At 40.2% G+C, this 27,831-nt stretch overlaps 8 non-coding genes across 8 annotated transcripts; all 8 read right to left on the bottom strand.

Moving 5' to 3' along the window:
* Positions 1-6,987: 6,987 nt before the first annotated feature.
* On the bottom strand, positions 6,988-7,069 carry trnas-aga (transfer RNA serine (anticodon AGA)). The gene has a single exon. It is a non-coding gene; the product is annotated as a tRNA-Ser (tRNA).
* Positions 7,070-7,380: 311 nt separating this feature from the next.
* trnas-aga (transfer RNA serine (anticodon AGA)) lies at positions 7,381-7,462 on the bottom strand. Its single transcript has one exon. It is a non-coding gene; the product is annotated as a tRNA-Ser (tRNA).
* Positions 7,463-8,981: 1,519 nt separating this feature from the next.
* On the bottom strand, positions 8,982-9,062 carry trnas-aga (transfer RNA serine (anticodon AGA)). Its single transcript has one exon. It is a non-coding gene; the product is annotated as a tRNA-Ser (tRNA).
* Positions 9,063-10,577: 1,515 nt separating this feature from the next.
* Positions 10,578-10,658, bottom strand: trnas-aga (transfer RNA serine (anticodon AGA)). The gene has a single exon. It is a non-coding gene; the product is annotated as a tRNA-Ser (tRNA).
* Positions 10,659-12,186: 1,528 nt separating this feature from the next.
* On the bottom strand, positions 12,187-12,269 carry trnas-aga (transfer RNA serine (anticodon AGA)). Its single transcript has one exon. It is a non-coding gene; the product is annotated as a tRNA-Ser (tRNA).
* A 10,421-nt stretch (positions 12,270-22,690) lies between these two features.
* On the bottom strand, positions 22,691-22,772 carry trnas-aga (transfer RNA serine (anticodon AGA)). The gene has a single exon. It is a non-coding gene; the product is annotated as a tRNA-Ser (tRNA).
* A 1,520-nt stretch (positions 22,773-24,292) lies between these two features.
* Positions 24,293-24,373, bottom strand: trnas-aga (transfer RNA serine (anticodon AGA)). Its single transcript has one exon. It is a non-coding gene; the product is annotated as a tRNA-Ser (tRNA).
* A 1,514-nt stretch (positions 24,374-25,887) lies between these two features.
* On the bottom strand, positions 25,888-25,969 carry trnas-aga (transfer RNA serine (anticodon AGA)). Its single transcript has one exon. It is a non-coding gene; the product is annotated as a tRNA-Ser (tRNA).
* Between the last annotated feature and the right edge of the window lie 1,862 nt (positions 25,970-27,831).

Below are 27,831 nucleotides of genomic sequence, written 5' to 3'. Positions count from 1 at the left end.
GGAGGTCTAGAATAAACCTGCCAGAAGTTGTGAGTTCCACTCAACCCGACTGTGTCTTAATAACCGCTTTATTAAAATATTTTATCACAGCGATGAATAACAAGCATTCTATCACTGTGTTAACAGGGAATCACACCCTGTGTAGAAGATAAATTATAGATAGATTTTGGAGGTAAAGCTTTAAGAACCTTTGCATACAAAGAAGTGCCTAAATTATTAAAGAAGTATTAAGCAAACCATGGACTGTTTGCATGATGAAGAATAACGATTGAAAAATTATTTTTGTTTATGCTTTTATTGAACTCATGTACATTTTAACAATAATGAAGAAGGGAAAAAGAAAACATGGTGGTGACTAAATAATTAACATGGCCTGATTGCCAAAAGAAATGGGGTGCACAAATAACTAAAATTAATATAATATCTGGATAATAACATTGTGGAAGGAATAAGATTCTGTTGTGTGTGATCATTGGTAAAATAATTTTGGATTCGAGCAACAGTAAAGCAGATGACTTTGATCGATGTGAATGGCCCAAGGCAATGACACCTACCCTGAATGGACAGAAAGACCAACTTGGGAGGAAATTTATTCCTCCAATGAATATATAAGATATGAAGAACCATGCCCTGGGTGTAAGTACTGGCTAACCTCTCCCCAAAGGGTGACCCTCTACGATGCATAAAGTATCTGGGTTGAAGACATCTACACTACAAGCAAGAACTCTTAAAATTAGGATGAATATTTTGTTTGATACACTCTACATAACTGTGACAACCAAAAACAAGACCAAACCAGGAGCACGCACATGCTTAAATATGTTAATTTGTGACTATAAAGTCACAGAGGAGGGATATGTAGTATATTTTTATCAAGTTAATCAGGAGTAATCAATGAAAACATTGTTGATTTGTACCACAGTTATGTCTGACGGGCAAACATGCAGTTTGCTCTGTGTGCATGAAGGCCTGTGGTCGTAATAGAATGTGTGCTCCATATATGTGTGACATTTGAAGGTATGTGAAAAAACAGGAATAGCATTACTTGGGGGCTCTCATGAGAATTGATCTCTTCCAAAGGTGGTTCTGTTACTTCTTAATATGGTCAGACCAGAGTCAATGAATAGGATGATAGATAATGCATGTTTAAAAAGTGTAAGCCCCACCTTGTTTGAGGAGATGTATTTAAGTGAAACCAAACCCAGAGATGCTTCAGTTGTTGCTGTGGTTTTACTGCAGGCAACTTCGGCTTTATGGTATGATAATAAAGTCTATTCTTCTGAAATCAAAACCCCAAAGATGTTGAGTGATGTTTCACAAAATTGGCAGAAACTACTACTACAGCACCAGGTGTACAACTGAGTGAAATTGCGGCTCCGTTGGAGCTCAGGGAGCAAAGTTAGAGCACATCCCACATACAATTTGTACCTTGTATTTTACACAGAGGGTCCGTGTACAAGACCCCGAAAGGTCCAAATGGCTCCAAATTCACAACAGTAGCTTCTCAGGGGCCCCGAGTCAGGTCCTAAATTTTGGAGGCCCTGTGGGCTTGCTAAGTATTAAAGCCTCTGATGAATGTACTGTTGCACACAGGCCTAAAATTCAGCCTGTCTCATTGATTCCTATGACAGGCAGAGAGATCTGTTGAAAATAATGAAAAATACTTTTTTACATCCTAGACCTTAGTCCTCTTAGTATGTTGTAACACAGTTAAAGGATGGGCAAGGAGGAGGCGAGAACCGGCTTGTCAATATAAATAATATTTAATGAAAATTTAAACCAAAAGCATAAACATAAACACATGACGGACATGTCCGCTAACTATCTCTCTCTCCCGCACGATACTCTGCAGTCGACCTTTAAACCTCAGCGGCTTGATTAGCCCAATATGGGACCGGGTGTGTATGATCACCTCCCGGCCCGCCCTCCGCCCTGCCACATATGTCGATAAGGGGCTTTTGACGTGTCACTGTGTGACATTTGGGGTCCGTTGGAGCTCAGGGTGCAAAGTTAGAACACGTCCCACTTACCATTTGTACCTTTCATTTTCACAGTGGGTCCGTGTAAACGACCCGAAAGGTCCAAACGGCTCCAAATTCACAACAGTAGCTTCTCAGGGGCCCCTAGTCAGTGTGCAAAGTTTCAAGTCCCAATGACTTTGTTAAGTCCTTAATTGGCTGACTAATAAGTGTAATGTGACAATAATTTTCCTATAATATTTTTCTTGATTTTTTTAAGTACTTCCTTAACTCGGAGGGACAAACCTTTTTAATATGTTGTTTCTGAGGGCCCAACAATGAAGCATTCGAAGCCCCCAGGTTTTAGCATCAATTTTAACCCGTACACGAAACAGCTGTAGAATTGCATTGGTTCAATGGGCAAGTGGGACGTCTAGAAAAGGAGGTTCCCAAGGTCGCAGGACCTCGAAATTTCAGATATTCGATCGCCAGGGGCCCTCGAGTCAGGTCCTAGAGGTTGGAGGCCCTGGGGGATTGCTGAGTATTAAAGGCTCCGATGAATGTACTGTGGCACACAGGCCTAAAATGAAGCCTGTCTCATTGATTCCTGTGACAGGCAGAGAGATCTGTTGAAAATAATGAAAAATACTTTTTTGCACCCTAGGCCTTAGTCCTCGTACTATGTCGATAAGGGGCCGGGAAGAGCAATCCCACTTACCTTTTGTACCATTCATTTTCACAGCGGGTCTGTGGACATGACTTGGAAAGGTCCAAATGGCTCCAAATTTGAATCTGTAGCTTCTCAGAGGCCCCTTAGACACTGTGAAAAGGTTCAAGTCTGAATGACTTTGTTAAGTGCTTAATTGGCTGACCTGTGAGTGTATTGTGAGAATATTGATTTTTTTTTAAAGTACTTGCTTAACACCGAGGGACATGAATTCATTATATGTTGTATCTGAAGGCCCCAGGAAGGAGTACTCGACGGCTGAAGTTGCTGGTATATGATTCAAGGCTTTTTTCACTGAATCATACTGGAAGTGCCCACTTCCAATTTGTTTGAATGGCACCTAATGCATGGCTCGTGGGAATTAATTTTTTAAGCTCATTGTGCATGTTTAGGAGTTGATAGTTGCATCAGCTTGTTATATTGTGCTGAGTTGAGTACTATTTCATAAAGGAACATAATAAAGCATACTGTTTCCCCCCACTACAACCTCAATTGCATGTATTGGCTTGTATTTGGATCCCCTCCCCCCTTCTCCATTTTCAAGCCAGTTGCAATGGTTCTCCAACTATAAGCGTATTACAATGTTAATGATTAATAATTGATCTTTGAGTCTCACACTTAAGCTATTTGTGCATGTTTATGAGTTGATAGTTGCATCAACTTGTTGTATTGTGTATTCTGAGTGCTGCCAAAGGGATTTTGTCAATAAAACTGCATGTAAATATTACATTAAGTGTTTAAAATGAATAGCCCATAAACCTGCTGTTGAGTCTGCATAGAACAAATTGCTTATGGGTAGACCCACTTCCAATCAATTTAATGGGGCAAAAATCATCACTTGGTGGACTTCATTTTAATAACTCCAGGATAACATTTATGACATACAATTACATTTATATGACTCAGTGAAGCCCCTGATCAACCTAAGACCTTCAAAACATAAACATTTCACTGACCATGAAACCTTTATTTCTGTGAATGGGACAAATTGTTCATGGGATGTCCAGATCTCAGCTCTCGGGCTACGACCTCGAACTGACCTCGTTCGAAAGGGCTGCCTGAGACCTATACAATGAGCTCAGCTTTGTCTCACTAGCCCACCAGGAACATAAAAAGGGCCCATGGTGCTGCCTGAGGGGAGATAGCCTGTAAGTGGTGCTGAAAGCAAAGCAGTATTTGCCAATGCAAATAAATTGCACATGGGCAGTCACACTTCCAATCGATTTAATGGGTCAGTGATTCTGTGCTAAGAAATCCACTTTTTAGCACTTTTGCACAGTGCAGTTCTCAATATGTCCAATATATGTCTATGTATGTATGTATCTATCTGTAGGATGTTTGTTTGTCTGTCTGTCTATCTATCTGTCTATCTGTCTGTCTGTCTGTCAGTCCTTTTAGCCCATTAATTTGATTGGAAGTGGGTCTACCCAATTGCAATTTAATTGCATTGGCTGAAATCATCACTTGGTGGACTTCATGTTTATAACTCCAGGATCAAATTCATGACATATAATCACATTTAGGTGACTGTAGGACTCCCCTGAACATAGTGCACCCTTCAAAACATATAAATTCCACTGAACACCAAGTGATGATTTCAGCAAATGCAAATAAATTGTACGTGGGTAGTCCCACTTCCAATCAATTTAATGGGACAAATTGTATGTGGGATCTCAGCTTTCCCTGTCTGTGATTCGGTGCTAAGAAATCCACTTTTTAGCACTTTTGCACAGTGCAGTTCTCAATATGTCCAATATATGTCAATGTATATATGTATCTATCTGTAGGATGTTTGTCTATCTGTCTCTCTGTCTGTCTGTCTGTCTGTCTATCTGTCTGTCTGTTTGTCTGTCTGTCTATCCTTTTAGCCCTTTACTTTGATTGGACAAATTGTATGTGGGATCTCAGCTATCCCTCTCTTTGATTCTGTGCTAAGAAATCCACTTTTTAGCATTTTTGCACAGTGCAGTTCTCAATATGTCCAATATACTGTATGTCTATGTATGTATGTATCTATCTGTAGGATGTTTGTCTGACTGTCTGTCTATCTGTCTGTCTGTCTGTCTTTCTGTCTGTCTATCTTTTTAGCCCATTGCTTTGATTGGAAGTGGGTCTACCCAAATGCAATTTAATTGCATTGGCTGAAATCATCACTTGGTGGCCTGCATTTTTATAACTCCAGGATCCATTTTATGACATTTAATCACATTTAGGTGACTTTAGGACTCCCCTGAATATAGTGAACCCTTCAAAACATAAAAGTTCAACAGTCCATGAAACCATTTCTGTGAATGGGACAAATTGCATGTGGGATGTCCAGATCTCAGCTCTGGACAGACTTATTGTGCTCAAACCTCTGTTTCTGTAGCTTCTCCTAGCCTCCTCTTTCTATCTTGTGAGTTTCAAGAAAATCTCTGGAAGTCGAAAATTGCGCGCACAAATCCTTAAAGGGGTATGCACGAACTTTTCGACATCCTCCGATCTTAATGAAATTTATAACATAGAAAAGAAGGCTTGGAGAGTGTGATGATTTCAGCCAATGCAAATAAATTGCACTTGGGCAGTCCCAATTCCAATCTATTTAATGAGACAAATTGTATGTGGGATCTCAGCTATCCCTGTCTGTGATTCTGTGTTAAGAAATCCAATATGTCCAATATATGTCTATGTATGTATGAATCTATCTGTAGGACGTTTTTCTGTCTGTCTATCTGTCTGTCTGTCTGTCTGTCAGTCCTTTTAGCCCATTACTTTGATTGGAAATGAGACTGCCCACGTGCAATTAATTTGCATTGGCTGAAATCATCACATTTTTATAACTCCAGGATCAAATTCATGACATATAATCACATTAAGGTGACTGTAGGACTCCCCCTGAACATAGTGCACCCTTCAAAACATATAAATTCCACTTACCACCAAGTGATGATTTCAGCCATGCAAATAAATTCCATTTGGGTAGTCCCACATACAGTCAAATGAATGGGCAGTGGTCTGTTGAATAAATTGTACGTGGGTAGTCCCACTTACAGTCAAATGAATGGGCAGTGGTCTGTTGGTGGACATATAGCTATACAATCAATTGCTAATGGACAGATAGTCTGTTGAATAAATTGTACGTTGGTAGTCCCACTTACAGTCAAATGAATGGGCAGTGGTCTGTTGGTGGACATATTGCTATACAATCAGTTGCTAATGGACAGATAGTCTGTTGAATAAATTGTACGTGGGTAGTCCCACTTACAGTCAATTGAATTGGCAGTGGTCTGTTGGTGGACATATTGCTATACAATCAATTGCTAATGGACAGATAGTCTGTTGAATAAAGTGTAAGTGGGTAGTCCCACTTACAGTCAAATGAATGGGCAGTGGTCCATCGCCTTAACCACTCGGCCACGACTACTTTAAAACAGCCACATATACCTTTTATCTGGCTTGTCGCATAAATACAGCCCAAGCAAAGTGCAGTACTGCTTGGTATGGCAAAACCTGCCAGTGTTGCACTCAATGCAGCCCCTTTGCCAGCTTCGTCATCCTTCCCTGGAGATATTGCCACCTAGCCCTCCAGTACTTCGATATAAAGAAGTGACTCTTGAGCTGGCTATTTAAGAACTCTAAGTCATAAGGGGTACCAAAGCCACAGCTCATTCCGCCTGTAATGTATGGACAACTAAAGGGATGACTTGGGACTTTTGGAACAGTGACCACTTTAGGCTCGAAACAAGATGCGAGTCAGCAAGTGAAATTGGAAAAAAAAAGAATCTTGTACAAAGACATGGCCAAAGGCATTATGAATGAATCTAAGTGACACCAGTCTAAGCAAAGAGAATAAAAAAATCAAAACAGAGAGCAACTTTGTCAGCTTAGCCACTTGGCCATGGCTACACCCTCTGCACTACTGTACTGTTTAAGCTGGATGGGCAAAGCACTGGACAAAGCAGAGCTTGAGGGAACACACAGAGACACACAGTTGAAAGGTTGGTGTGAGCAGAAGTTGCAAAATGAGCTAATTTTCTTCGATCCGTTGGAAAAGGCTGCCATGACCTGTATTCGAACCAGTGTTGCTGCTGCCACAACACAAAACACTGACCACTGCATAGCTCTCTTCCTGTGTTTAAATTGCATGGTCAGACCTGCTGAAAATGTAAAAAGCCTTTGGCTTGCCTGTCTTGCGGTATACATTTAAAAGAACTTCTGAAGCATATATGTACCACAATTCTTTTCAAAATTCATAGCATTACAAAATAAATTTTTTATTAACGATCTTAACACCAAAAAAAGGAATCAGATGAACAGCAGCACCATAATCGGCAGGATTTGAACCTGCGTGGGGAAACCCCAATGAATTTCTAGTTCATCGCCTTAATCACTTGGCCACAACTACATGAACTAGCTTTCTTCGTCTACTGGAACCGGCTGCCATGACCCGGATTCAAACCAGGGTTGCTGCGGCCACAACACACAGTACTAACCACTATACAATCACGGCACACCACACACCTAGTGCATAAAGCATCTGCTGAGACCTGCTAATATTTAAAAAGCCTTATGCTTGCCTGTCTGGCTTTGTACATTTAAAAGGTCTTCTGAAGCATACATGAACCACAATTCTTTTCAAAATACATTACATTGTCACAGAACTTTTTTTTAACGATCATAACACCAAAAAAAAGCATGGTTGATAAACAGCAGCCTCGTAGTCGGCAGGATTCGAACCTGCGCGGGGAGACCCCAATGGATTTCTAGTCCATCGCCTTAACCACTCGGCCACGACTACTTCAAAACAGTCACGTATAGCTTTTATCTGGCTTGTGGCATCAATACAGCCCAAGCAAATGGCAGAACTTCTTGGTCAGGCAAACCTGCCAGTGTTGCTCTCAAAGCAGTACCTTTGCCAGCTTCGTCATACTTCTCTCTAGAGATTGCCATCTAGCCCTCCTGTAGCTAAACCTAAATTCCAATGGGAAGAAATTCAACTTGGATGTTATCCCTTTTGGATGTTTCTCACATCCAAGAGATCAAGTATACGTTCATTTAGAAGGGAAAGCAGAATTAAGATTCACTGTATACTGATAGCCCAAACAGGGACATCAACCCTGTATCCTCAAATTAAAAGTTTCATGCTTTACATGCTGAGCTACGCAGGCTCCTGAAAGCTTTGACACCCCCGTCAATATAAAGACAGTCCAGCCAATATGTGCACTTGACCTGTTGACTAAGTTCATTTCAAATCAAATCAAATCACTTTATTGTCACACTACCATTTTTTAATTTGCAATGAACTCTACAAAGAATAAGGATCGGTAGTGTTGTGCTGCTCTTGGCAGGAAGGGAATGCTAAAAAAAAGTCTGGGATTCATTTTATGGCAGCTTTCCCAATCTATTTTTGTCTAGAGAGCCGAGAAAATATTACTAGAATGCTACAATGAGCTCACTTAATTTTTCTAACAGAGCACATAAGAGCTCTTTGAGTGGAGGACCTATGCATTTACATGAGAATTTCTTCTCTTTAAGAAGATAAAGCAGTAATATTCCAAAAAGCCAGTAGAAAGGCAACCTTTCATTGCTCTGATATGGAAGATTCTCTACTCAATATCAAGCATTAACTCTTGAGCTTGCTATTTAAGGCCTCTAAGTCATCAGGGGGTACCAAAGCCACAGCTCCTACTGCCTGACTTGGACCTTTTGGAACAGTGCCCACTTCAGGCTCAAAACGAGACACGGGTCAGCAAGTGAAATACAAAAGAAGAATCTTGTACAAAGACACGGCCAAAGGCATAATTAATGAATCTAAGTGACAGCCACTCTAAAACAAGAGAATAAAGCCAAAGCAAAACAGAGAGCAAGCCTAGTCAGCTTAACTACTCAGCCATGACTAGACCCTTCTGCACTACTGTACTCTTTTGGCTGGATGGGCAAAGCACAGGACACAGCAGAGCTTGAGAGAACACACACAGTTGAAAGGCTTGTTTCAGCAGAAGTGTCAAAATGAGCTAGCTTTCTTCGTCTACTGGATACGGCTGCCGTGACCCAGATTCAAACCGGAGTTGCCGCGGCCACAACACAGAGTACTAACCACTATACGATCACGGCACACCGCACACCTAGTGCATAAAGCATCTGCTGAGACCTGCTAATATTTAAAAGCCTTATGCTTGCCTGTCTGGCTTTGTACATTTAAAAGGTCTTCTGAAGCATACATGAACCACAGTGCTTTTCAAAATACATTACATTGTCACAGAACTTTTTTTAACGATCATAACACCAAAAAAGCATGGTTGATAAACAGCAGCCTCAGTAGTCGGCAGGATTCGAACCTGCGCGGGAGACCCCAATGGATTTCTAGTCCATCGCCTTAACCACTCGGCCACGACTACTTCAAAACAGTCACTTATAGCTTTTATCTGGCTTGTGGCATCAATACAGCCCAAGCAAATGGCAGAACTACTTGGTCAGGCAAACCTGCCAGTGTTGCTCTCAAAGCAGCACCTTTGCCAGCTTCGTCATACTTCTCTCTAGAGATTGCCATCTAGCCCTCCAGTAGCTGAAACTAAATTCCAATGGGAAGAAATTCAACTTGGATGTTATCCCTTTGGATGTATCTCACATCCAAGAGATCAAGTATACGTTCATTTAGAAGGGAAAGCAGAATTAAGATTCACTGTAAACTGATAGCCCAAACAGGGACATCAACCCTGTACCCTCAGATTAAAAGTTTCATGCGTTACTTGCTGAGCTACCCAGGCTAATGAAAGCTTTGACACCCCAGTGAATATAAAGACAGTCCAGCCAATATGTGCACTTGACGTGTTGACTAAGTTCATTTCAAATCAAATCAAATCACTTTATTGTCACACAAACATTTTTTAATTTGCAATGAACTCTACAAAGAATAAGGATTGGGAGTGTTGTGCTGCTCTTGGCAGGAAGGGAATGCATAAAAAAAGTCTGGCATTCATTTTATGTCTGCTTTCCCAATCTATTTTTGTCTAGAGAGCCGAGAAAATATTACTAGAATGCTACAATGAGCTCACGTAATTTTTCTAACAGAGCACATAAGAGCTCTTTGAGTGGAGGACCTATGCATTTACATGAGAATTTCTTCTCTTTAAGAAGATAAAGCAGTAATATTCCAAAAGCCAGTAGAAAGGCAACCTTTCATTGCTCTGATATGGAAGATTCTCTACTCAATATCAAGCATTAACTCTTGAGCTTGCTATTTAAGGCCTCTAAGTCATCAGGGGTACCAAAGCCACAGCTCCTACTGCCTGACTTGGACCTTTTGGAACAGTGCCCACTTCAGGCTCGAAACGAGACACGGGTCAGCAAGTGAAATACAAAAGAAGAATCTTGTACAAAGACACGGCCAAAGGCATAATTAATGAATCTAAGTGACAGCCACTCTAAAACAAGAGAATAAAGCCAAAGCAAAACAGAGAGCAAGCCTAGTCAGCTTAACTACTCAGCCATGACTAGACCCTTCTGCACTACTGTACTCTTTTGGCTGGATGGGCAAAGCACAGGACACAGCAGAGCTTGAGAGAACACACACAGTTGAAAGGCTTGTTTCAGCAGAAGTGTCAAAATGAGCTAGCTTTCTTCGTCTACTGGATACGGCTGCCGTGACCCAGATTCAAACCGAGTTGCCGCGGCCACAACACAGAGTACTAACCACTATACGATCACGGCACACCGCACACCTAGTGCATAAAGCATCTGCTGAGACCTGCTAATATTTAAAAAGCCTTATGCTTGCCTGTCTGGCTTTGTACATTTAAAAGGTCTTCTGAAGCATACATGAACCACAATTCTTTTCAAAATACATTACATTGTCACAGAACTTTTTTTAACGATCATAGCACCAAAAAAGCATGGTTGATAAACAGCAGCCTCGTAGTCGGCAGGATTCGAACCTGCGCTGGGAGACCCTAATGGATTTCTAGTCCATCGCCTTAACCACTCGCCACGACTACTTCAAAACAGTCACTTATAGCTTTTATCTGGCTTGTGGCATCAATACAGCCCAAGCAAATGGCAGAACTACTTGGTCAGGCAAACCTGCCAGTGTTGCTCTCAAAGCAGCACCTTTGCCAGCTTCGTCATACTTCTCTCTAGAGATTGCCATCTAGCCCTCCAGTAGCTGAAACTAAATTCCAATGGGAAGAAATTCAACTTGGATGTTATCCCTTTTGGATGTATCTCACATCCAAGAGATCAAGTATACGTTCATTTAGAAGGGAAAGCAGAATTAAGATTCACTGTAAACTGATAGCCCAAACAGGGACATCAACCCTGTACCCTCAGATTAAAAGTTTCATGCGTTACTTGCTGAGCTACCCAGGCTAATGAAAGCTTTGACACCCCAGTGAATATAAAGACAGTCCAGCCAATATGTGCACTTGACGTGTTGACTAAGTTCATTTCAAATCAAATCAAATCAAATCAAATCACTTTATTGTCACACTACCATTTTTTAATTTGCAATGAACTCTACAAAGAATAAGGATTGGGAGTGTTGTGCTGCTCTTGGCAGGAAGGGAATGCTAAAAAAAAGTCTGGGATTCATTTTATGGCAGCTTTCCCAATCTATTTTTGTCTAGAGAGCCGAGAAAATATTACTAGAATGCTACAATGAGCTCACTTAATTTTTCTAACAGAGCACATAAGAGCTCTTTGAGTGGAGGACCTATGCATTTACATGAGAATTTCTTCTCTTTAAGAAGATAAAGCAGTAATATTCCAAAAGCCAGTAGAAAGGCAACCTTTCATTGCTCTGATATGGAAGATTCTCTACTCAATATCAAGCATTAACTCTTGAGCTTGCTATTTAAGGCCTCTAAGTCATCAGGGGGTACCAAAGCCACAGCTCCTACTGCCTGACTTGGACCTTTTGGAACAGTGCCCACTTCAGGCTCGAAACGAGACACGGGTCAGCAAGTGAAATACAAAAGAAGAATCTTGTACAAAGACACGGCCAAAGGCATAATTAATGAATCTAAGTGACAGCCACTCTAAAACAAGAGAATAAAGCCAAAGCAAAACAGAGAGCAAGCCTAGTCAGCTTAACTACTCAGCCATGACTAGACCCTTCTGCACTACTGTACTCTTTTGGCTGGATGGGCAAAGCACAGGACACAGCAGAGCTTGAGAGAACACACACAGTTGAAAGGCTTGTTTCAGCAGAAGTGTCAAAATGAGCTAGCTTTCTTCGTCTACTGGATACGGCTGCCGTGACCCAGATTCAAACCGGAGTTGCCGCGCCACAACACAGAGTACTAACCACTATACGATCACGGCACACCGCACACCTAGTGCATAAAGCATCTGCTGAGACCTGCTAATATTTAAAAAGCCTTATGCTTGCCTGTCTGGCTTTGTACATTTAAAAGGTCTTCTGAAGCATACATGAACCACAATTCTTTTCAAAATACATTACATTGTCACAGAACTTTTTTTAACGATCATAGCACCAAAAAAAGCATGGTTGATAAACAGCAGCCTCGTGAGTCGGCAGGATTCGAACCTCGCGTGGGAGACCCCAATGGATTTCTAGTCCATCGCCTTAACCACTCGGCCACGACTACTTCAAAACAGTCACTTATAGCTTTTATCTGGCTTGTGGCATCAATACAGCCCAAGCAAATGGCAGAACTACTTGGTCAGGCAAACCTGCCAGTGTTGCTCTCAAAGCAGCACCTTTGCCAGCTTCGTCATACTTCTCTCTAGAGATTGCCATCTAGCCCTCCAGTAGCTGAAACTAAATTCCAATGGGAAGAAATTCAACTTGGATGTTATCCCTTTTGGATGTATCTCACATCCAAGAGATCAAGTATACGTTCATTTAGAAGGGAAAGCAGAATTAAGATTCACTGTAAACTGATAGCCCAAACAGGGACATCAACCCTGTACCCTCAGATTAAAAGTTTCATGCGTTACTTGCTGAGCTACCCAGGCTCCTGAAAGCTTTGACACCCCCGTGAATATAAAGACAGTCCAGCCAATATGTGCACTTGACCTGTTGACTAAGTTCATTTCAAATCAATTCAAATCACTTTATTGTCACACTATCATTTTTTAATTTGCAATGAACTCTACAAAGAATAAGGATTGGGAGTGTTGTGCTGCTCTTGGCAGGAAGGGAATGCTAAAAAAAAGTCTGGGATTCATTTTATGGCAGCTTTCCCAATCTATTTTTGTCTAGAGAGCCGAGAAAATATTACTAGAATGCTACAATGAGCTCACTTAATTTTTCTAACAGAGCACATAAGAGCTCTTTGAGTGGAGGACCTATGCATTTACATGAGAATTTCTTCTCTTTAAGAAGATAAAGCAGTAATATTCCAAAAAGCCAGTAGAAAGGCAACCTTTCATTGCTCTGATATGGAAGATTCTCTACTCAATATCAAGCATTAACTCTTGAGCTTGCTATTTAAGGCCTCTAAGTCATCAGGGGGTACCAAAGCCACAGCTCCTACTGCCTGCACTGCAAAAAAGGTTAACTAAAATATAAGAAAAAACACTTAAATTTGAGTAGAAAATTACTTAAAACAAGAGAAATTATCTGTCCATGCAGCAAGTTAATTTCACTTATCAAGAAATCTTGAAATAAGATTGTTATATCTTAAAATAAGAAGGCCCTGATAAGTATTCAAAATGGTTAAAATAAGCAGAAAAGGCTGATTATTAGATCTAATTACTTGAAATCAAACTTCCTAAAGCACAATAATAAGTTAAATATACTGAATATAAGCAAATAATTCTTATTTTAAAAACAATATTATTCTTAATTTTAGCAAATTAAGGCTTCGAACAAGAAAATCATTAATTTAAGCAAAACATTACTCAGTTATAGTGAAGTAAGATTAAGCTGTTTCTTGATACAAGTTGGCTCATCTTGAAATAAACCTAATTCCATATTAAAACTAAAACCAAAAACTTAAAACCAATGCTTATCCTTAGAATATCTTAACGGATTCTTCTGAATCACAACCATAGCAAGTTGAGTACAGTCAACATTTATTAAACGGTCATGAATAACAGCATCAAATGTACACAATAACAATGTATCAGGGTTGCTGCACAAATTTTATCATTAAAAAAAAAAAATGAAATTATATCACTTTTGCACAGCAAACAAAACACGTAATCACGCTGCCATAAGTGCTTTTGTCACGTGAACAAGAAAATCCACAAAAACTTGGTCCACAAAATACACTAAACAGTGTAATACAGTATTCAAATATGTCTCTTGAGACCTCTTGAAAGTAAAAATACCTTTTAAGGATCTGAAGGAACCCTGAGGAGTTATTTTGGCAAATAACCCAAAGACACTGAGGGAAAACTTCTGCAGTAGCTAGCCAAGTCAGGCACATAAGTTATTGAAATATATTGCCAAAAAAAAAAAAGTCCTGACAAAATGCTGTTGACGTTCACCTATTTTTCAACGAATGATTTCCATTCACCTATTGCTTTCTTATATGCGCTAGTAGCATCTTGATCATGGATGGCATCACCAATAACCTCGGTTTGAATGACAGAGAGGACCGTGGCAACACATTTTGGGTATGTTAAATGCAGAGTGTAGTAGTATGCCATCAATACCAACATTCCTTCCCAGAATTCCTCCTGGGGGAGGGTGCTCACAGGCATGTTTCCCACGGCGACAATGCTGGTTGTTCCATCAAAAAGCAGCACCGGAGAGGAGAGAAGACGCTTCTCCAGGTATAGCCCAGGGTCCTCGCCCGGCTGGAATAAAACAAAATGGATAGATTAGTAAAGAGTTTAAAGAGAAGCAGTGCTGTGCATCAAAACTACTTCAAAGGTTGTGTGTACATTGAACAATAATTTTTTAGATGAACTTATCAGGTTGCAACTAATGAACTGAACCAAGAGCGTCATCAACAGTTAACAATGCTCATAATTTACTGTTGGAACAGAATAAATGAACATGAACAATTTTGGGACATTTGTGACTGTGAACTTAATTCAAAATTCTAAATATATGAACTGTGAACATGAATGATTTAAATTAATCTGTAATGAACTGAAATTTGTAGTAGTTCTAAGTGTGAACATGGACAACAATGTCAGTAAATGAAGGACACATTACATTGAGTGGTAAAAGCCTAACATAACAATTCTCACCTTAAGGATATGAAGCAGTGCCTCACTGGCATTTCCGAGACGCTTTGGTGGTGGAGATGGTGAGGGAAAAGTGATGGGAGTGCATTGAGGAGGGCGATAGTGAAATCCACTATGAAACAGAGAAATGGCCTTTTATGGAAGGGTTTGAACATGGCTGACATAACAATGGATTTGGTATGGAACAGCAACTTACCTCCATGCAGATCCAAGGGGAAAGGGGGTTTCAGGGCCTTCTTCCACACACCATAGAACTGCACCTTAGCACAAAAGTCTGCCCATCTTCCCTTCATTTCCTCTCTGTATTTGCGGTTGGTGCCACCAAGTATGCGACACAGCTCATCCATTGCCTAGGACAAAATTGTGCTCAGTTATTACAACTACTGAGCAAGCTTAATATAGGGCAGATTGAACAGACAGAAGCACGGAGTACCAAGAAGGGAAGAAGCTTACATTTCGAGTGTCTTTGAAGCATGGATATGCCTCAAAGATTTTTGTGGGACGGTCTTCTTCCTTTGTAACATCTGCATCAATGAAAGCCCGCCTGGCCTCGAACTCAAGGTCCAAAAGTTGGGCAACATTGCTTTGGTTGGGTTTTGCGTTGGGCTTCTTGTAAATGTTGCTCAATGTTTTGTAATGCCTCGCCTGCATCTTCAGACTGTCCTGGCCGGCTAGAACAAGAGAGTAAGGGAAAGATGTTTTACTTAATATATATTATGATACATGACTTTAAAGTTAAATGCAAGTTTAAGATGCTTGATCATAATATAATGTGTCAAATCAGTTGAAGGAAATATAATAATTTGTTTTATGTTGTTCACATCAATGTGGACAATGACTGTGTCAGCTGATAGATTGAAGTCAGAAAAGTGTGTTCAGTAACATCCAAAACCTTAGACCATGGGAAAAAACATATGATGTGCATATAGGAATTTCAAATGAATCCCCAACAATTTAGACTCTGGCTTGCCACTCTGACAGCCACCATCATAGATAATAGGCTGAGAGGTAACGAAGGGTGATGGTGGGCTTACCAACAACATCCTCTGCAGGGGCAGTTAGTGGAGTGGTCAAAGTCTTGGGCAAGGGGTCTGAGGCCGAGTCAGATGGCAGCAGTGAGGCCAGGGTGCTATTGTGTGACTTCCTTGGCACACAGGTGGGTGGCTGCGGTGGAGAAGCTTTTCCTGAGGAATATAATTGAATAATCTGTAAACAAGTATAAGCAAAATAACAGGAAAACACAGGCCAATATCCAACATTGTGCGTGCCTTACAATGTAATCTGGCGCATGAGATGGAGGCAATTGTAGCCCAAGTACAGGTTTAAACTTTTTAGAAAGAATTCTTCTACAGAAACAAGAACTATGAAAGCACATATTTTTTCCCACTTTAAGCACACACCTGCACTGAAACTGTCCTCACTGAGTTCATCATTGCTCTCAAGAATTATGGTATAATCACTTGAACCACTTGTATCACCGCTTCTGTCAACATCTGTCTTATTGTCTGTGTTGTTTGAGCAAAAGAGAGTCTTCTTTGCCACCCCTCGTTGTGGCATGGAGCCCTGCCTCTTCCTTGGGGACCTCATATTTTGGAGTCAGCTTGTACATTTTGGTGTAAATGGTCAGCTGTGGTGAAATAATGTTTTGATAAGTTGTTTTTCTTGTTGCTGTCTTACAAACAGTTTAAGTAATTAAAGGAAAAAAAACATTACTTACATAAGGCATATCTGTGCCAGCATCTTGTAACATAGGGTAATAGTCAACAATCTTCTGTGACATTACTCTCATTTCGAGTTTAGAGGGGTATTTTACTTCTTTCCCCATGGGACTAGCACGCAGGATCGCAACCATGCTGGTGATTGTGTTTCTTATAAGTCTGCAACATAGCTCCTTCGACATGTTGCAATCCTTTCCCTTTCCATTGCGGAGCAATGCAAAGTACTGGCTGCGCACCATCTCTAACTCTGAATCTGTGTACACCACATACTCTGGTGGGTCTGGCATTTTCATTGTTTTGTCAGCAGTTTGGGATATGGGGGTGGAGGCTTGAGGCTGGCATGGTGGCACGGCATTAGTTGAGGGTATAATCCTACTTCCACTACAAGTGTTGGCATCTTGGTCAGTAGTATTTTCACACTATTAAAATTGTGTAAATTAAAAAAAAAAAAATTGTGGGGGATAAAAAAAAGACAATTAAGAGCATTAATAATATGATGCAATTTGACTAATAATATATTTAGTTATTCCAATGTGCATTTACCTTTTGACTGATGAAATCCCAAAGCTTCTTTCTCCTGAGAAAATTTTCAGGGCCAGGAAAAAGATCCTTCAGGTCATCACGGCTAAGGCTTTTCAAAGCCTCCTCATCAATACTGGCAGCTGTAAATTGATTAGACAAATATATGTTTATAGGTGAGACACATTCCAGCTCTCAATCACATTGTTGCCATTTTTTATCTCTCTGAATTCCAACACAAATAAATGCTACACACAAAATTATTGTAAGACTACAAGTGAGCCCCTGCGCCATCTGCTGGGAGAAAAGCGAGGCGACGTCAATTCAGAGATATTAGAAGCAAAATGCCTTTAAATTAGCTTTTCCTGGTGCGATTTTGAAAATGTAAGCGCACTGGGCGATAAACTCAAATATCTAGGAAAAGTCAAGAAAGTAGGGCTCTGGAATTTCGAGTGCAAAGATTTTTTTTTTTTAAGTACAACGGTCGGATGACCGCATGCTCGGCTCTTCTAGTGTTAAGCATGGCCTTTTTGCAGTCAGGCATTATCCAGCTAACAGTGTGCAATATTAACGACCCCATGATCAAATATACAGATACAGACACTAATATTGCAAAGCTAATCAGCAAATATTAATGAAAAACAAGACTTACCCTCAAACACCGACAGTATTGTGTCGTCAAAACCGTCCATGCCGACTTAACAGAATACTCCCAATCGCCCAAGCCTTAACACGCAGTACCTGGTAAAGACCAACAGCCACAGAGTGAGCTAGCAAAAGTTGTCATTGGCTAACTTTAGCTAGCTTGCTAGCCAGCAGCCCCGCGGAGGACATGTGAAATGCCGTTATATACCTTAACAACACTGTGGTCCTGAAAACACGATTTTTGAAAACATAATACAACTATGTAGGCTTAAGTTACATACTTTGAACTGTTGTCCGTTCAGTCCGCAGTTCTTTACAAATGGTGAAAATATTCGATCCTCCGTTGTCAGAGCGCGAAATCGCAGCAACTAAATTTACTGACGTCATCGAGATGTGACGGACATTATCTGACGATGAACTGCACGTGCACAAAATACTGTAATTCAAAATGAAAAAAATATATATTCTTGTTAATAAAAAAATCACTTTAAAATAACATATTATGATATGAAAAACAGTTATTTAATATTGTATGTTAAATGGAAAATTGTAGTATAAAGTAGTAAAATTATTTCCTCGCTTTCCCATCCTCCCTCAGGTTTATGGTCATCAGACGGCAACAGCAGCAAACGGTGCATCATGACTGCGTGGAGATGTATGATCTGTTTCGTCTTTGTTGCTTTAAGTCTGAAAGTGCTCCTTAGCCACATAAATGCAATTCATGGTCGTAGTCCGGATTTTTGGGTTTACTGTGGAATTGATGGTTGTGAACAAGACTTCAGAGTTTTCAACTCATTCTTTCGCCACATTAAACGGACGCATCCTCTGTATTTGACAACTGGATGCCCACCAGGTGGGTGGAGAACGACACCCACAGCACATTCACGGGGTTTGGAAAATTTTGGTGTATCAATTTTTTCCAACTGTAGCACTCCTGCAACGACCAGCACTGTGGAAATATCGCCTGATGCCTCTCGAATTGAAACACAGCAGCCTGATGGCAGCCCTGTCCCAGTAAGTTTCAATAGCGATAGGCTAATTCATCTAACATACTTCAGTACAATAAAATAAGTTATTATACTTGATTTTATTATGAAACATTTACTTTTAATATTAATTAAACATAACAGAGTATAATTGAAAAAGCTAGAAATTAGCTGATGTGACAGCAGAGCACTGAGCATTTAACGCTTTGCATGTGCTTTGTGTATTAGTCGGCATTTCATGTGGCACATTTTGAGTATTTAAAAATTTCAAAGTATATACAAGTATTTTGAAAGTTAGATTACTCGTGATAAATTACAGCCTTTACTGTGATTATTCATTAATAACAAAACAAAAAAATAAACAAAAATAAACTGACAGAACTACTTATTTGCCATGTGTTTTGATTCAACTTTACACCTGCACCTCTTTGGATACTCTTTGTGTTGTCTTTGCAAATAGTATTGATGTCTATTTAAAGTTTCTAAAAATGTATGTTGAATAATATGATACAAAAACAGCTTTAGTTTAAGTCAAACACAATCATTAGTGTCAGGTGGCATCTGGATATTCAAACTTTTTTGTTGTTGTTATTTTTACCTAAAGGAAGAAGCTATTTCAGTAACATCCACAGCCAGACCTGATATTGGCAGATCTGCAGCTGCTTTTGCAATCAGTGTCCGGGAACAGTGCCACTTGTCCCAGGTATGCTTGTCCTGATGGGCCAATATGTTTTATAATGGTAATCCCTTTCAATGTGTTAGTGTAGTGTATATTGTGGACCTCAAGATTAGGATTAATAATGCTGAGGATTTAATATGAATAAAAAAATAATAATGTTTTTACAGAGAACGGTCAACAATGTAATCTCAGGGGTGCAACAGTACCAAGCAGTTCTCCTGGATACGCTGAGGGAGGGAATGAGAAGGGTGTTTGAAGAGCATCCCGAGACAACCACTCAGCTTCAAGATGAGGTTTTGGCTACATTTGATAAATTCATAGACCCTTTCTCCACCACTGCATATGGACAGAATAGAACTATTCGGGAGCTATTCAATCCAGTGAACCCAATAGAAGAAGTAGTGTCCCAGAAGATTTGTTGGGTAAAGCGAGGTCGTTCAAGGATCATGGCCATAAGAAACAAAAGTTTTTACTATGTACCACTAATTAAAAGTCTAAAGCAGTTATTGACCAATTCTAGAATCTTCACCATGTTAAACACTGCACCACAAAGAAGCAAAGAGGGATTCATTTATGACTTTACTGATGGGGACCTCTTTACATCTCATCCTTTATATTCTGAAAGGCCTAATGCATTACAAATAATATTGTACTCAGATGAAATTGAAATATGTAACCCCTTAGGGTCCCATGCTTCTGCAAATAAATTATTGATGTTTTATTATAGTTTAGGTAATATTGATCCAAAATTTAGGTCAAAGTTGGCTGCGATACGACTCCTTGCTATTGCTAAGGCAAATGATATTTCTCAGTGGGGTGTTGATGTTGTACTAAAAATAATTCTACAAGATCTAACACTGCTTTACAATGGTGTAAGGATTGAAACGCCAAATGGTGAAATTGAGTTGTTTGGTGCGGTGATAGCCATATGTGGAGACACACTTGCCCAGCATGAGCTAGCTGGCTTTAAAGAAGGTGTTGGTTTTGCCTATAGCAAATGTAGACACTGCGAATGCACCTTTGAGGATATGCAAAGTATTTTTGATGAGAATAAGTTTGTTGAAAGAACTTTGGAGAAGCACATCAGGCAGTGTCTTGAAATAGACAAAGCAAGCACAGATACCTTGAAGGCATCCCTCAGAACCACTTACGGGATTAACAGAAGAAGCAGACTAGTTGATTTTCCAGCATTTGACCTGATCAAACAAACTCCACAGGACATAATGCATGTCATTTTTGAAGGTGTCGCACCAATGGAAGTGAAGCTTGTATTAAAACACCTTATTCTGTCAGGACAGATAGAATTAGATGAGTTTAATTCAGCCATTCAAAATTTTCCTTACTCCCCTCTTGATATACGAGATAAACCATCTCCTATTAGTGTCAGCACTTTAGCTGCTAATGACAACAGATTGAAACAGTCTTGTGGGCAAATGTTAATACTTTTGAAAATACTACCTTTTCTTTTGATTGATGTGGACAACGAGTATGTAAAATTTATTGTAAAGTTAATTGAGATCACTCAGATAGTCCTTGCTCCCATTATTTCTTTGCAAACGGTATTACGGCTTAAAAATATGATTGAGCAACACCTGTATCAGTTCAAACAACTTTTTCCTGAAGTCAATGTAATACCCAAGCAGCATTACATGTTGCATCTTCCAAGTCAAATCATATCACTTTGTCCTTTAATAAGGAGTATGTGCATGCGATTTGAGGCAAAGCACAGTTATTTTAAGCAGTGGGCTTCTAAGTTAAATTTTAAAAATGTTTGTAAATCACTCGCAAATCACAATCAGTTTCTTGAATGTTGTCAGAATGAAATGGGCATTGAGCATCCAATTTTTGCAAATGAAAGGGAATCAGGGCCTGTCTCAGCTGTCAAAAATCCTGAATATGTTAAGAGAAAAGTCAGAGATTTTTTGGGAATTGAGGTCATACAATCTGTTGTCTCTGTGAAATGGTATATCCTCAATGGCAATAAGTACATCAGTGGGAAGTCTATGATTATCACAGATGTGTATGATGCTTTCCCAGTGTTTGGACTGATAAAGGATATCTTTGTGATTAATTCCTCTTTTGTTGCTTTTGAGTACCAGAGTTATGAAACTTTAAATTTGAATCAAGACTTGTTGGCATATGAAGTGGCAGTGCCCACCCTTGCCCAGGCTACAGAATTAGTACATGAGCTCATTGATTACACTTCATATTTTTATATTAGTTTCAAAGAAAGTGTGTTTGTGCCAATAAAATATAGTCTTGGTGATATTATTGCCCATAGAAATGGGCACGAGAATGTGTAATTGTATCATGAGTTGTGGTTGAGGTACATGTTTGTACATGTTTGTAGAAGTCTGAGGCATTCTATTTAATAAATGATATTATCAACAGATGCTTTCTGTGTTATTCTTAAATCAAGTAACTTGAGGTTGTTACTGAATCTAAAAACAAGTTTTTTTTTTGTTGAGAGCTAGAGCTAGAACTAAAATAACCTATTTTAACATTTATTCACTCAATTTTAAGATTCCCAGACTAGTTGAGACAAAAAAGTAATGTCCATGATCAATTTAAGATTATATCATAAATGCAAAGATTAAAAACAAGTAAATACATTTTAAAACAAGATAATCCATCTAACATGTCTAAATCTAAGATTTTAAATCTTGGCAAGTGCAGAATTATTTGCAGTGTGACTTGGACCTTTTGGAACAGTGCCCACTTCAGGCTCGAAACGAGACACGGGTCAGCAAGTGAAATACAAAAGAAGAATCTTGTACAAAGACACGGCCAAAGGCATAATTAATGAATCTAAGTGACAGCCACTCTAAAACAAGAGAATAAAGCCAAAGCAAAACAGAGAGCAAGCCTAGTCAGCTTAACTACTCAGCCATGACTAGACCCTTCTGCACTACTGTACTCTTTTGGCTGGATGGGCAAAGCACAGGACACAGCAGAGCTTGAGAGAACACACACAGTTGAAAGGCTTGTTTCAGCAGAAGTGTCAAAATGAGCTAGCTTTCTTCGTCTACTGGATACGGCTGCCGTGACCCAGATTCAAACCGGAGTTGCCGCGGCCACAACACAGAGTACTAACCACTATACGATCACGGCACACCGCACACCTAGTGCATAAAGCATCTGCTGAGACCTGCTAATATTTAAAAAGCCTTATGCTTGCCTGTCTGGCTTTGTACATTTAAAAGGTCTTCTGAAGCATACATGAACCACAATTCTTTTCAAAATACATTACATTGTCACAGAACTTTTTTTTTAACGATCATAACACCAAAAAAAGCATGGTTGATAAACAGCAGCCTCGTAGTCGGCAGGATTCGAACCTGCGCGGGGAGACCCCAATGGATTTCTAGTCCATCGCCTTAACCACTCGGCCACGACTACTTCAAAACAGTCACTTATAGCTTTTATCTGGCTTGTGGCATCAATACAGCCCAAGCAAATGGCAGAACTACTTGGTCAGGCAAACCTGCCAGTGTTGCTCTCAAAGCAGCACCTTTGCCAGCTTCGTCATACTTCTCTCTAGAGATTGCCATCTAGCCCTCCAGTAGCTGAAACTAAATTCCAATGGGAAGAAATTCAACTTGGATGTTATCCCTTTTGGATGTATCTCACATCCAAGAGATCAAGTATACGTTCATTTAGAAGGGAAAGCAGAATTAAGATTCACTGTAAACTGATAGCCCAAACAGGGACATCAACCCTGTACCCTCAGATTAAAAGTTTCATGCGTTACTTGCTGAGCTACCCAGGCTAATGAAAGCTTTGACACCCCAGTGAATATAAAGACAGTCCAGCCAATATGTGCACTTGACGTGTTGACTAAGTTCATTTCAAATCAAATCAAATCACTTTATTGTCAAACAAACATTTTTTAATTTGCAATGAACTCTACAAAGAATAAGGATTGGGAGTGTTGTGCTGCTCTTGGCAGGAAGGGAATGCTAAAAAAAAGTCTGGGATTCATTTTATGGCAGCTTTCCCAATCTATTTTTGTCTAGAGAGCCGAGAAAATATTACTAGAATGCTACAATGAGCTCACTTTATTTTTCTAACAGAGCACATAAGAGCTCTTTGAGTGGAGGACCTATGCATTTACATGAGAATTTTTTCTCTTTAAGAAGATAAAGCAGTAATATTCCAAAAAGCCAGTAGAAAGGCAACCTTTCATTGCTCTGATATGGAAGATTCTCTACTCAATATCAAGCATTAACTCTTGAGCTTGCTATTTAAGGCCTCTAAGTCATCAGGGGGTACCAAAGCCACAGCTCCTACTGCCTGACTTGGACCTTTTGGAACAGTGCCCACTTCAGGCTCGAAACGAGACACGGGTCAGCAAGTGAAATACAAAAGAAGAATCTTGTACAAAGACACGGCCAAAGGCATAATTAATGAATCTAAGTGACAGCCACTCTAAAACAAGAGAATAAAGCCAAAGCAAAACAGAGAGCAAGCCTAGTCAGCTTAACTACTCAGCCATGACTAGACCCTTCTGCACTACTGTACTCTTTTGGCTGGATGGGCAAAGCACAGGACACAGCAGAGCTTGAGAGAACACACACAGTTGAAAGGCTTGTTTCAGCAGAAGTGTCAAAATGAGCTAGCTTTCTTCGTCTACTGGATATGGCTGCCGTGACCCAGATTCAAACCGGAGTTGCCGCGGCCACAACACAGAGTACTAACCACTATACGATCACGGCACACCGCACACCTAGTGCATAAAGCATCTGCTGAGACCTGCTAATATTTAAAAAGCCTTATGCTTGCCTGTCTGGCTTTGTACATTTAAAAGGTCTTCTGAAGCATACATGAACCACAATTCTTTTCAAAATACATTACATTGTCACAGAACTTTTTTTAACGATCATAACACCAAAAAAAGCATGGTTGATAAACAGCAGCCTCGTAGTCGGCAGGATTCGAACCTGCGCGGGAGACCCCAATGGATTTCTAGTCCATCGCCTTAACCACTCGGCCACGACTACTTCAAAACAGTCACTTATAGCTTTTATCTGGCTTGTGGCATCAATACAGCCCAAGCAAATAGCAGAACTACTTGGTCAGGCAAACCTGCCAGTGTTGCTCTCAAAGCAGCACCTTTGCCAGCTTCGTCATACTTCTCTCTAGAGATTGCCATCTAGCCCTCCAGTAGCTGAAACTAAATTCCAATGGGAAGAAATTCAACTTGGATGTTATCCCTTTTGGATGTATCTCACATCCAAGAGATCAAGTATACGTTCATTTAGAAGGGAAAGCAGAATTAAGATTCACTGTAAACTGATAGCCCAAACAGGGACATCAACCCTGTACCCTCAGATTAAAAGTTTCATCGCTACTTGCTGAGCTACCCAGGCTAATGAAAGCTTTGACACCCCAGTGAATATAAAGACAGTCCAGCCAATATGTGCACTTGACGTGTTGACTAAGTTCATTTCAAATCAAATCACTTTATTGTCAAACAAACATTTTTTAATTTGCAATGAACTCTACAAAGAATAAGGATTGGGAGTGTTGTGCTGCTCTTGGCAGGAAGGGAATGCTAAAAAAAAGTCTGGGATTCATTTTATGGCAGCTTTCCCAATCTATTTTTGTCTAGAGAGCCGAGAAAATATTACTAGAATGCTACAATGAGCTCACTTAATTTTTCTAACAGAGCACATAAGAGCTCTTTGAGTGGAGGACCTATGCATTTACATGAGAATTTCTTCTCTTTAAGAAGATAAAGCAGTAATATTCCAAAAGCCAGTAGAAAGACAACCTTTCATTGCTCTGATATGGAAGATTCTCTACTCAATATCAAGCATTAACTCTTGAGCTTGCTATTTAAGGCCTCTAAGTCATCAGGGGTACCAAAGCCACAGCTCCTACTGCCTGACTTGGACCTTTTGGAACAGTGCCCACTTCAGGCTCGAAACGAGACACGGGTCAGCAAGTGAAATACAAAAGAAGAATCTTGTACAAAGACACGGCCAAAGGCATAATTAATGAATCTAAGTGACAGCCACTCTAAAACAAGAGAATAAAGCCAAAGCAAAACAGAGAGCAAGCCTAGTCAGCTTAACTACTCAGCCATGACTAGACCCTTCTGCACTACTGTACTCTTTTGGCTGGATGGGCAAAGCACAGGACACAGCAGAGCTTGAGAGAACACACACAGTTGAAAGGCTTGTTTCAGCAGAAGTGTCAAAATGAGCTAGCTTTCTTCGTCTACTGGATACGGCTGCCGTGACCCAGATTCAAACCGGAGTTGCCGCGGCCACAACACAGAGTACTAACCACTATACGATCACGGCACACCGCACACCTAGTGCATAAAGCATCTGCTGAGACCTGCTAATATTTAAAAAGCCTTATGCTTGCCTGTCTGGCTTTGTACATTTAAAAGGTCTTCTGAAGCATACATGAACCACAATTCTTTTCAAAATACATTACATTGTCACAGAACTTTTTTTTTAACGATCATAACACCAAAAAAAGCATGGTTGATAAACAGCAGCCTCGTAGTCGGCAGGATTCGAACCTGCGCGGGGAGACCCCAATGGATTTCTAGTCCATCGCCTTAACCACTCGGCCACGACTACTTCAAAACAGTCACTTATAGCTTTTATCTGGCTTGTGGCATCAATACAGCCCAAGCAAATAGCAGAACTACTTGGTCAGGCAAACCTGCCAGTGTTGCTCTCAAAGCAGCACCTTTGCCAGCTTCGTCATACTTCTCTCTAGAGATTGCCATCTAGCCCTCCAGTAGCTGAAACTAAATTCCAATGGGAAGAAATTCAACTTGGATGTTATCCCTTTTGGATGTATCTCACATCCAAGAGATCAAGTATACGTTCATTTAGAAGGGAAAGCAGAATTAAGATTCACTGTAAACTGATAGCCCAAACAGGGACATCAACCCTGTACCCTCAGATTAAAAGTTTCATGCGTTACTTGCTGAGCTACCCAGGCTAATGAAAGCTTTGACACCCCAGTGAATATAAAGACAGTCCAGCCAATATGTGCACTTGACGTGTTGACTAAGTTCATTTCAAATCAAATCACTTTATTGTCACACAAACATTTTTTAATTTGCAATGAACTCTACAAAGAATAAGGATTGGGAGTGTTGTGCTGCTCTTGGCAGGAAGGGAATGCTAAAAAAAAGTCTGGGATTCATTTTATGGCAGCTTTCCCAATCTATTTTTGTCTAGAGAGCCGAGAAAATATTACTAGAATGCTACAATGAGCTCACTTAATTTTCCTAACAGAGCACATAAGAGCTCTTTGAGTGGAGGACCTATGCATTTACATGAGAATTTCTTCTCTTTAAGAAGATAAAGCAGTAATATTCCAAAAGCCAGTAGAAAGGCAACCTTTCATTGCTCTGATATGGAAGATTCTCTACTCAATATCAAGCATTAACTCTTGAGCTTGCTATTTAAGGCCTCTAAGTCATCAGGGGGTACCAAAGCCACAGCTCCTACTGCCTGACTTGGACCTTTTGGAACAGTGCCCACTTCAGGCTCGAAACGAGACACGGGTCAGCAAGTGAAATACAAAAGAAGAATCTTGTACAAAGACACGGCCAAAGGCATAATTAATGAATCTAAGTGACAGCCACTCTAAAACAAGAGAATAAAGCCAATGCAAAACAGACAGCAAGCCTAGTCATCTTAACTACTCAGCCATGACTAGACCCTTCTGCACTACTGTACTCTTTTGGCTGGATGGGCAAAGCACAGGACACAGCAGAGCTTGAGAGAACACACACAGTTGAAAGGCTTGTTTCAGCAGAAGTGTCAAAATGAGCTAGCTTTCTTCGTCTACTGGATACGGCTGCCGTGACCCAGATTCAAACCGGAGTTGCCGCGGCCACAACACAGAGTACTAACCACTATACGATCACGGCACACCGCACACCTAGTGCATAAAGCATCTGCTGAGACAGCTAATATTTAAAAAGCCTTATGCTTGCCTGTCTGGCTTTGTACATTTAAAAGGTCTTCTGAAGCATACATGAACCACAATTCTTTTCAAAATACATTACATTGTCACAGAACTTTTTTTTTAACGATCATAACACCAAAAAAAGCATGGTTGATAAACAGCAGCCTCGTAGTCGGCAGGATTCGAACCTGCGCGGGGAGACCGCAAAGGATTTCTAGTCCATCGCCTTAACCACTCGCCACGACTACTTCAAAACAGTCACTTATAGCTTTTATCTGGCTTGTGGCATCAATACAGCCCAAGCAAATGGCAGAACTTCTTGGTCAGGCAAACCTGCCAGTGTTGCTCTCAAAGCAGCACCTTTGCCAGCTTCGTCATACTTCTCTCTAGAGATTGCCATCTAGCCCTCCAGTAGCTGAAACTAAATTCCAATGGGAAGAAATTCAACTTGGATGTTATCCCTTTTGGATGTATCTCACATCCAAGAGATCAAGTATACGTTCATTTAGAAGGG

This window comes from Xyrauchen texanus, chromosome 6 (genome assembly GCF_025860055.1).
Source record: "Xyrauchen texanus isolate HMW12.3.18 chromosome 6, RBS_HiC_50CHRs, whole genome shotgun sequence".
Lineage (NCBI taxonomy): Eukaryota > Metazoa > Chordata > Actinopteri > Cypriniformes > Catostomidae > Xyrauchen > Xyrauchen texanus.
The sequence above is the reverse complement of the archived record's forward strand: the minus strand, read 5'-3'. Positions and strand labels throughout refer to the sequence as shown.